This window comes from Elephantulus edwardii, unplaced genomic scaffold (genome assembly GCF_000299155.1).
Source record: "Elephantulus edwardii isolate Elephantulus edwardi_28Jun2011 unplaced genomic scaffold, EleEdw1.0 scaffold00104, whole genome shotgun sequence".
Classification (NCBI taxonomy): Eukaryota; Metazoa; Chordata; class Mammalia; order Macroscelidea; family Macroscelididae; genus Elephantulus; species Elephantulus edwardii.
This window is the reverse complement of record NW_006399854.1, coordinates 8,867,276-8,877,084: the sequence shown is the minus strand read 5'-3', so window position 1 is coordinate 8,877,084 and position 9,809 is coordinate 8,867,276. Positions and strand designations below refer to the sequence as shown.

At 38.4% G+C, this 9,809-nt stretch overlaps 1 pseudogene; it reads left to right on the top strand.

Annotated features, from left to right (window-relative positions):
- The first annotated feature begins 7,752 nt into the window (after positions 1-7,752).
- LOC102874872 lies at positions 7,753-9,362 on the top strand (annotated as a pseudogene).
- The last annotated feature ends 447 nt before the right edge of the window (positions 9,363-9,809 follow it).

Below are 9,809 nucleotides of genomic sequence, written 5' to 3'. Positions count from 1 at the left end.
CCAACTACTGAATCTTCCTCTTTGTTCCCGACTTTTGCATTCCAGTCACCCATTATTAGCAATGCATCTTGGTTGCATGTTCGATCAATCTCCGATTGTAAAAGTTGGTAAAAATCTTCTATCTCCTCTTCCTTGGCTCTGGTTGTTGGTGCATATATTTGAATGATAGTGGTATTCACTGGACTTCCTTGTATGCGTATAGATATTATCCTGTCACTCTGAAAATTGCACTGGAATGTTAAGAAACTAAAACATAGAGAAGAAATGATTAATAGAGTTGAATAGAAGATTTCAAAAGACAACTTGAAAAGACAAAGTATATATACTCTAGTATATAGAGTATGCAAAAAAGGTGGAGTCAGAACATCAAAAGTTACGAACCCGTGGCATTTTTCAAGCTGAGCAAGATGAAGAATACATTCAAGCCTCAAGTTGCAATACTGAAGGATGCTATGGCTAAAATGTTGAGTGAACCAAATATTGAGTGAACCAAAAGAAGATGGAATACTCAGTCATTGTACCAAAAAGGACTGGCTGACACAGAAAAATTCAAGAAGCAATATATGATCAAGAGCCAATGGCGATGCAAGTCAAGCTATTCTGAAGGAATTGGCAAAAAACAAGGCTCCATGAATTGATGGAATACCAACTCACATATTTCAACAAATATGTAGCCGTGGATGTGCTCACCAGGTTATGCCAAGAAATCTGGAAGACAACTACTTGGGCAACTGACTGGAAGAGATCCATATTTATTCCCATTCTAAAAAAAAAAAGAGAGAGGTGATCCAACAGAGTGTGGAAATTATCAAACAGTATTACTAATATAATACACAAGCAAAATCCTGCTGAAGATTATCCACAAATGTCTAGAACAATACATCGAGAGAAAATTACCAGAAATACAAATTGGTTTAGAAGAAGCCGTGGCACTAGGAACGTCATTGCCAGTGTCAAATAGATCTTGGCTGAAAGCAGAATACCAGAAGAATGAATGTCTGTTTGTGTTGTACTGAGTATGCAAAAGCATTTGACTGTGTCGATCACAAAATTGTTTATAAATCTTGAGAAGAATAGGAATCCCAGAACACTTGATTTTGCTCCTGTGAAAGCTATACTTAGACTAAGAAGCCGTCATCATGCTTGAAACGGTGAAGGATCAGCACAGGAAAGCAAGACTCTGGATGAGATGGATTGACTCTGTAGTTGGGTAATGGGGTGTGTCTGAGACAGTGAGATTAGTTCAGGATTATTGTTCATAGGGTCACAATGAGTCGCAGTTGACTCAATGGCACATAACAACAACAATTAATGCTATTAAATGAAATATATTGATAATTGAATGAAAACCAATGTGATTTATAAATTTTTAGTCAAATGTAATAATTTTTTTAAAAAAGAATGATCCTATAACTCTATGTATGTATATTAATAGGCTGCTTCAATAAGTTACAAACTAAACAGTGTTTTAATGGCCTCTTTAGAAACAAAATGCACTGGGTCTCCAAACTGCATCCACGTTCAGCAGGCAGTTCCTTCTGGCTCTGGTCATGCAGTGAGGTATGCAGTGAAACCTCCAAAATACATTACTGTTGGTATTGGGTATACCCCAGTATATATTATCACTGCTTTATACACAGTCCCTTTGAAGCACCCTAGGTCTAGGCCTATTTTATGCTCCTTATTTCTCAAGCATACTAGACTCTCTCCAACTTTCAAACCACTCAGATCCAAGATGACTTGCAGTTTGCCAAAGCAAAGGACCTCATGAGACTAAGCTGTCACAGTTAGGGATTTATCAGGTCATACATCCTGGAGAAACACCCCTGTGGTAAATCATGCACTCTTAAATGTACTGTTTCCCCACTCTCCTGCATAATTGGGAGCTAAACAATGGGGAAGGCCTACTTTTGTTTAGTCATTTGTCTGTCCTGTTGTCTTTTGCATGTCTTTGCTAATGAAACGGTATAAGACATGAGATCAAATTATCTCCCACCCCTTTTCATTTCTGGCTTGATTTTAAAAGAACAAAGCAGTGAAGCATCTGAAGCTAAAGAAAGCCTTACAATTAGTTTTATTTTTCCCTTTTTTTTTTTTCAATAGCTCTGACATTTCACCCAAGAAAAAGAGAATGTAAAGAATCTCTGAATTAATTTGAAGTGATTTCATCATTTTGCAGAAGGAAACTGATCATTAGAGGGAGGCACAGTGACTTAGTGGAAGTGTCAAGTCTGATTCCATGTCTTCTAGTGCACCACATTCTACTGGTTCTATTGCACAATTCCACTCTGACACTCATGGGGTTGCTATGAGTCAGGATCAACTCAATAGTAGCTGTTTTTTAGACCTTACTAGTGCATTCAGTGCCACTTTTGTTTGCTTAAACATCTGTACTGCTATTCTGTCTATTCCTGGAATTTAATTTTTTGCCAGTGACTTCAATGAAGCTTTGACTTCCTCTTTCAATATCGTTGGTTGTTGACTGATGATCTCTTTAAGAACTGATGGATCTTGGTTGAAAGTAGAGAATACCTAAACATGATAAGTTTCTTCAAAATTGAACATTACTTAAATATAAAATACAAATACAAAAAAATTGGAAATTGCTATGTAGACCTTAAAGAAATTAAAGTGCTATCAAATATATATATTTAAAAAAGTAGAGAATACCAGAAGTTTACTTATGGTCTTTTAACTATACAAAGGCATGTGTGTAGATAATAGTATGTTATGGTGACATTGAAAATATTGTGAATTCCAACAGACTTAATTGTGCCTATGTGGACTCTGTACATAGATCCAGAAGCAATCAGTTGACTAGATCAAGGATTTAATGTATGGTTTATGAAATGTACTAAACCAGATTTCTTTTTATATCTTCACCATTCCCTAGTGTTTCACATGAATGCATGAGCTGAGGTGACTGTAAATAAATCTTTTTCACTTGTTTTGATAAATTACTACTCTCTGAATATAAATTTAGCAAAACAAGTGAAAATGGTTTATTAAAGCAGTAAAACAGAGGCATGGCTGGTGAAAAATAGAGGTAAGTGGTACAAAAGAGTTAAAGAGAAAAAAGAAAGAAAATGTAGAGAACACCCCTGAAAAAGACAAAGATGAAGCCAAACCTCTTGGCATGCAGAAAAAAAAGAGCAACTCTCAAGTGTGAAGTGCCTCTACTGGCCTTAGCCCAGTCCCCACCCAGGGACTTGTGGCAATGGCTATGGTTTGGTTTCCCTGCATTCCTGGGGAGGGGGTTACTTTCTGGTGTAACTCTCTTTTGGCTTCTGCCAGAGATACTATCATATTGGTGCAGGTGTTTTGTATTTCTTTTCCCTGAGAGACCTCTTTTACAAGAATGAGAGACTAGGTAGCAGTTCTAGCCTTTGACAGTTAGTCAGAAAAGGAATGTGTCAGGGTAATGAGTGACAAGATAATATCCATATGCATATAAGGAAGAGCTGTTAATACCACTGTCATTCAAATATATGCACCAACAACCAGAACAAAAAGAGGAGGAAATAGATTACTTCTACCAACTGTTGCAATCAGAAACTGATCAAACATGCAACAAAGATATATTAGTAATAATGGATGACTGAAATGCAAAAATTAGGAACAAGAAAGAAAGATCAGTAGTCAGGATACATGGATTTGGTGACAAAAATGAAGCTGAGATAGAAAGAATTCTATCAGTGCAAACAATGATTTATTCTATCTGTACTAACAATGATTTATTTATTGCAAATACCTTTTATAAGAAACACAAACGGTAACTATACACATGGACCTCACCTGGCAACATACACAGAATCAGATTGATTACATCTGTGGGAAAATCATTGGAGAAGCTCAATTATCAGCTATGAAAAATAGGTCAGGTGCTGTTTATGGATCAGATCATCAACTACTCATATGCAATTTCAAACTGAAGCTAGAAAAAATAAAATCCAATCCACAAGAACCAAAGTTTGACTGTGAGTCTATTCCTCCTGAATTTAAAGACCATCTCGAGAACAGGTTTGAGGTCTTGAATACTAATGAGTGAAGACCAGATGAGCTGTGGGAGGATATAAAGAATATCATCCATGGTGAATGCAAAGGATCATTAAAAAAGTCAGAGGAAGAAGATAAGACCAAAATGAATGTCAGAAGAGATTCTGAATATTGCAGTAAAGCTCCAAGAAGCCAAAGCAAGGGGAAGAAAGAAACTAAGATTTTAAGAACAGAAGATTTCAAAGGGCAGCTTGGGAAGACAAAGCAAAGAATTATAATGAAATGTGCAAAGAGCTGGAGTTAGAAAGTCAAAAGTGACAAACTCACTCAGCATTTCTTAAGCTGAAGAAACTGAACAACAAATTGAAGCCTTGAATTGCAATACTTAAGGATGCTGTGGGCAGAATGTTTAATGATCTAGGAAACATCAAAAGAAGATGGAAAGAGTACACAGAGTCACTATACCAGAAAGAATTGGCTGGCACAGAATAATTCTATGAAACAGCATATGATCAAGATCCTATGATGATAAAGGAGGAAGTTGAAGTTGTTTTGAAGGAGTTGGCAAAAAACAAGGTTTCAAGAATTAATGGCATATTAATTGACATATTTCAGCAAACAGATGCTTCCCTAGACATGCTCACCAGGTTGTGCTAAGAAATCTGGAGTACAGCCCCCTGGCCAATAGACTGGAAAGATCCCTAATTTGTTCCCATCTCTAAAAAAAGGTGACCAATATCATTAATGTCACATACAAGCAAGATTCTGATGAAAATGATCTGAAACCAACTGGAACAGCACATCAACACAGAACTGCCAGATGGCACTAGAGATATAGCCAACATTAGATGGATCTTAGTTGAATGCAGAGAGTACTGGAGGAAAGTCTGTGTGGATCACAACAAACTATGGCTAACTCTGAAAGGAATGTGAATCCCAGAACACTTGATTGTGCTGTTGAGAATCCAATACTTGGACCAGGAGGCAGTCATCAGAACAGGGCAAAGAAATACTGCATGGTTCTAAGTTAGGAAAGGTATATGCCAGGGATACATCCGATCTCCATACCTCTTCAATCTATATGCAGAACATCTCCTCTAGGAGGCTGGGCTCTATGGAGAGTGTGGTGTCATAGGTCCTCCATTTGAGGAAGTCTTAACAACCTGCATTATGCAGATGACACAACCTTGCTTGCCAAAACTGAAGAGGATCTGAGGCATTTGCTGTGGAAGGCCAAGGACTGCAGCCTTCAGTATGGATTGAAGCTCAACATCGAGAAGACAAAGATTTTCACCATAGGGCCAATTAGCAACATCATGATAGATGGTGAAGAGATTAAGATTGTTAACAACTTCATTTTGCTTAGTTCCACAATCAATACTCTTGGTACCAGCAGCCAAGAAATGAAAAGATTAATTGCATTGGAAAAATCTGCTGTTAGGGACCTCTCCAGAGTATTGAAAAGCAACAATGTCAGTCTAGAGACAAAGGTGTTCCTGATCCAGGCCATGGTCTTTTCAGTCAATTGCTATGCATCTGAAAACTGCATAATGAATTACAACAATACAAGAAGAATTGATTCTTTTGAGTTGTGTTGTAGAAGAGCACTAAATATCCTATGGACTGCAAAAATAAGCAGATATGTCTTACAAAAAGTGCAGTCAGAGTTCTTCTTGGGGGCAAGGATGGCAAAACTTCATCTTACGTATTTTGAGCATGTTGCTAAGAGAGGCTATTCCTTGGAAAGGGATCTCATGCTTGGATAGATGGAAGGTCAGTGAAAAGAGAGGAAGACCTTCAACGAGATAAATTGGCATAGTGACTGCAGCTATGGGGTCAAGTGTGTCATTTGAGAGATGATGAAGATGATACAGGGTAGTATATAGTTTAGATCTGTTATTCATAGGGTCATTACGAGTCATATTCAACTCAATGGCGCCTAACAACATCACAAGGGGCCAGTCCTTGGAGAAAGATATCATGCATGGCAAAGTAGAAGGCCATTGAAAAGGAGAAAGATTTTTCACAAAGGTTGAAACAATGGATATAAGCATTCTGGAGAATACAAGGATTTTCATTCTGTTGTACACAGGGTTGGTATGAGCTGTAGTGGACTTGACACCCAACAACAACAGTAAGGGAGCTCTGGTGGCCTAGTGATAAGCTGCTTGCAATCCCAAAAGCATGGTTCAAATCCACCAGTTTTTCCACAGAAGAAAGATGTGCAGTCTCGTTCGATGGGATTGCCTCTTAAAACCCTCTAGAGGGTCAGCTATGAGTCAATTCTGACTCAAAGGCACACAACAATTATGTTAAAGATGTTTTTGTGTATCTAGAAGTGTTTATTTTTTATGTATAGAAAGTGATACTATGTGCTAAATAGATAGGAATGTACCTGTCTTGATTTATATACAAATTCAAATTATGATGATAATTTTTAAAAAGTTTTTTAGAATGATTTGAGTGAAGTCTATACAGCAGATGGGTATTCTGTTGAACCATTCACAGATACTTTGTTTTGTGACATTGATTATAATGCCCACAGTGTATTAAGCACTCTTCCCACAATCCTCTGTGGTTCTGGTTTCCATTCATTCTTCTATCCTCTCCCTCTTCTGCCTCTGAACTTTCTTCTGAGCAAATGTTACCCTTGTGCTCTTCTGTGGTTAATTATTCTAAGGACTGACTACCTCTCTGATATTATTGTTCACTTTACAAATCTGTCTAGTATTTGAGCTCCAGAGCTGCTCAAGCTCAAGTGTAGGTTATTAATTTGCAATTTCTCTTTGCAAGCTTTTGTTGACCCATCTCTTCAAATGACTCCCACCAAGAGCCTGATCCAAGAAAGCAAGAGAAGTACAGCTGACTCAGTCCATCTTAATCTTGCTGATTTGTTGGTGAAAAACAAGAATCTATCAGCTGAGGTATATGGATTTTCTGAAAATAACCACTATGGCCAATTATATCCTTTATAAAACACAATGAGAAACATTCTGATAAGACTCCAAGTATTACCTTGAGTCCATTTTGCTGTTTCCTCAGTGTTGCATTCCTTTATTACTGAGCTCTGGTGGCGTAGTGTGTAGCAAGTTGCACTTGCTAAGCCAAGGCAGTGTGGTAATAAGCAATCCGAATCCTCCAGCAGCTCTGAGAAAGAAAGACTGACAATCTCACAATGTAGTTTACAGCCTTAGGAACCCAATGGAGGGTTAAGATGAGTTGGAACTGAATTTGACAGCAGTGAGTGGGTATGACCACTGAAAAACACTAGTTTAGACTTAAACCTGCCTCGTACCAGAGAACCACCTTTAAAGACGTTGTTGTGTATTGCTGAGTCAGAACCAACCCACAGCTGATCTTCCAGCAGGTTTTTGGAGGGAGTTAATTACACAGGAGGAGATTGCCCATCCTTCTAGTATGGAGAAGGCTTGGATTCATAACAGAATGCTTAAGGGCTGGCAGCATACATAACTCCTTACCACTAAACCTCCTTAAAATTGACTGTCAAATGCTGGAGTGTTGCAACATAGCTGTGGACTGTCATGTTCAAAATTTATATAATGGTGATAATCAGTAACTTAAACAGTTTTATCAAGGATAATGAATTCTTATTTTCTGCGTACCGCTCATTTAAATTATTGCTTGGTGAATATTACCAATATTACCAGATAAAAAGCAAGATTAACAGTGGCAGGAAATGTGTTAACTTTTATCTTCTGTGATGAAGACTATTTGTAGAAATTCTTGAGTTGAACCATGGCCTTCATGCCAGTTAGTTACAAGACACAGTCTCATAGGTAAATCAAGTCAGAAGTTAGAAGCCATTATAAATTTTAACAGAACTATGATTGGCTAGTTATGCCTCTATGGTTACCTGTAAATAAATTGCTCAAAATATTTAGAGATAAAGATCACTCCCTGGTCCATTGCATGAGGAGCTTTCTGTTGTTGTTATCTGCCATCAAGTTGACTCTGACACATGGCAACCCAATGTATAAAAGAAGGAAACATTGCCCAGCCTCACAATGCCAGTTAGGTTTTAATCTATTGTTATGACTATTGTACCGGTCCTTCTCTCTGAGAGTCTCCCTTGTCCTGTTCGGCACTGTTTTACCAACCATTATGTCCTCCTCTGGCAGTTAATCCTCCCTAATGATGGGCCAAAGCAAGCAAGCAATTCCATGATCCATAAGGTTTTCTTTGGCCAACTTTTGGAAGCAGAACCCAAGGACATTCTTCCTAGTCTGTCTTAGTCAGGAATCTCTGCTGAAACGGATTCATCATGTGTGACCCTGCTGGTATTTGAAATACTAATAACACAGCTTCCAGCATCGTAAAAAACTGCAAGTCCTCTTCCACCACCATTTTAAATCCAGCTCCATACAACGCTCCACCGCCACCGCTGCTGCCGCGACACGCTCCGCGCGCCAGCACCACCCTCCTGACAGTTCGGCCACAATGGAGGCCATGAACGAGTACAGCAACATAGAAGAGTTCGCAGAGGGATCCAAGATCAACGCGAGCGAGAATCAGCAGGATGACGGTAAAATGTTTATTGGAGGCTTGAGCTGGGATACAAGCAAGAAAGATCTGACTGAGTATTTGTCTCGGTTTGGAGAGGTGGTAGACTGCACGATTAAAACAGATCCAGTCACTGGACGGTCAAGAGGGTTTGGATTTGTACTTTTCAAAGATGCTGCTTGTGTTGATAAGGTTTTGGAACTGAAAGAACACAAACTGGATGGCAAGTTGATAGACCCCAAAAGAGCTAAAGCTTTAAAAGGGAAGGAACCCCCCAAAAAAGGTTTTTGTAGGTGGATTGAGTCCAGATACTTCTGAAGAGCAAATTAAAGAATATTTGGGCCCTTTTGGAGAGATTGAAAATATTGAACTTCCCATGGATACAAAAACCAATGAAAGAAGAGGATTTTGTTTTATCACATATACAGATGAAGAGCCAGTAAAGAAATTGTTAGAAAGTAGATATCATCAAATTGGTTCTGGGAAGTGTGAAATCAAAGTTGCACATGCCAAAGAGGTATATAGGCAGCAGCAACAACAACAGAAAGGAGGAAGAGGTGCTAGCAGCTGGTGGGCGAGGTGGTAGTAGGGGTTGTGGAGGAGGTCAGGGCCAAAACTGGAACCAAGGATTTAATAACTATTATGATCAAGGATATGGAAATTACAATAGTGCCTATGGTGGCGATCAAAACTATAGTGGCTATGGTGGATATGATTATACTGGGTATAACTATGGGAACTATGGATATGGACAGGGTTATGCAGACTACAGTGGTCAACAGAGCACATATGGCAAGGCATCTCGAGGAGGTGGCAATCACCAAAACAATTACCAGCCATACTAAAGAAGGTCACTGACAAAAAACAGGAGGAGATGCTAAAGTAACCCATCATGCAGGACAACGCTGAAGATTGATCTTCTGTTGATCTCAGATGATTATTTTGTAAAAGACTTTCTAGTGAACAAGACACAATTGTGTCCAACTGTACATAGTTGCCAATTAGTTTTCTTTGTTTTTACTTTGTCTTTTGCTATCTGTGTTTTGACTAGATGTGGATTTGTGTTTATACAAATTTTATTTGTATGATTTAATGTTAAACCTCCAATAAATGCTTCCTTATGTGATTGTTTTTCTGTGTCAGGTACTAAATAGCTTTGTAATATTAAATAAGCAATAATCCAAGCACAGTTTGATCCATAGGGATGACAGTGGTCATTTATGAGTAGCAGACCATGTTGTCACCCTATTTCCCATTTTTATAGATGTAGTTTATTCCCTAAAGCTTTGTCT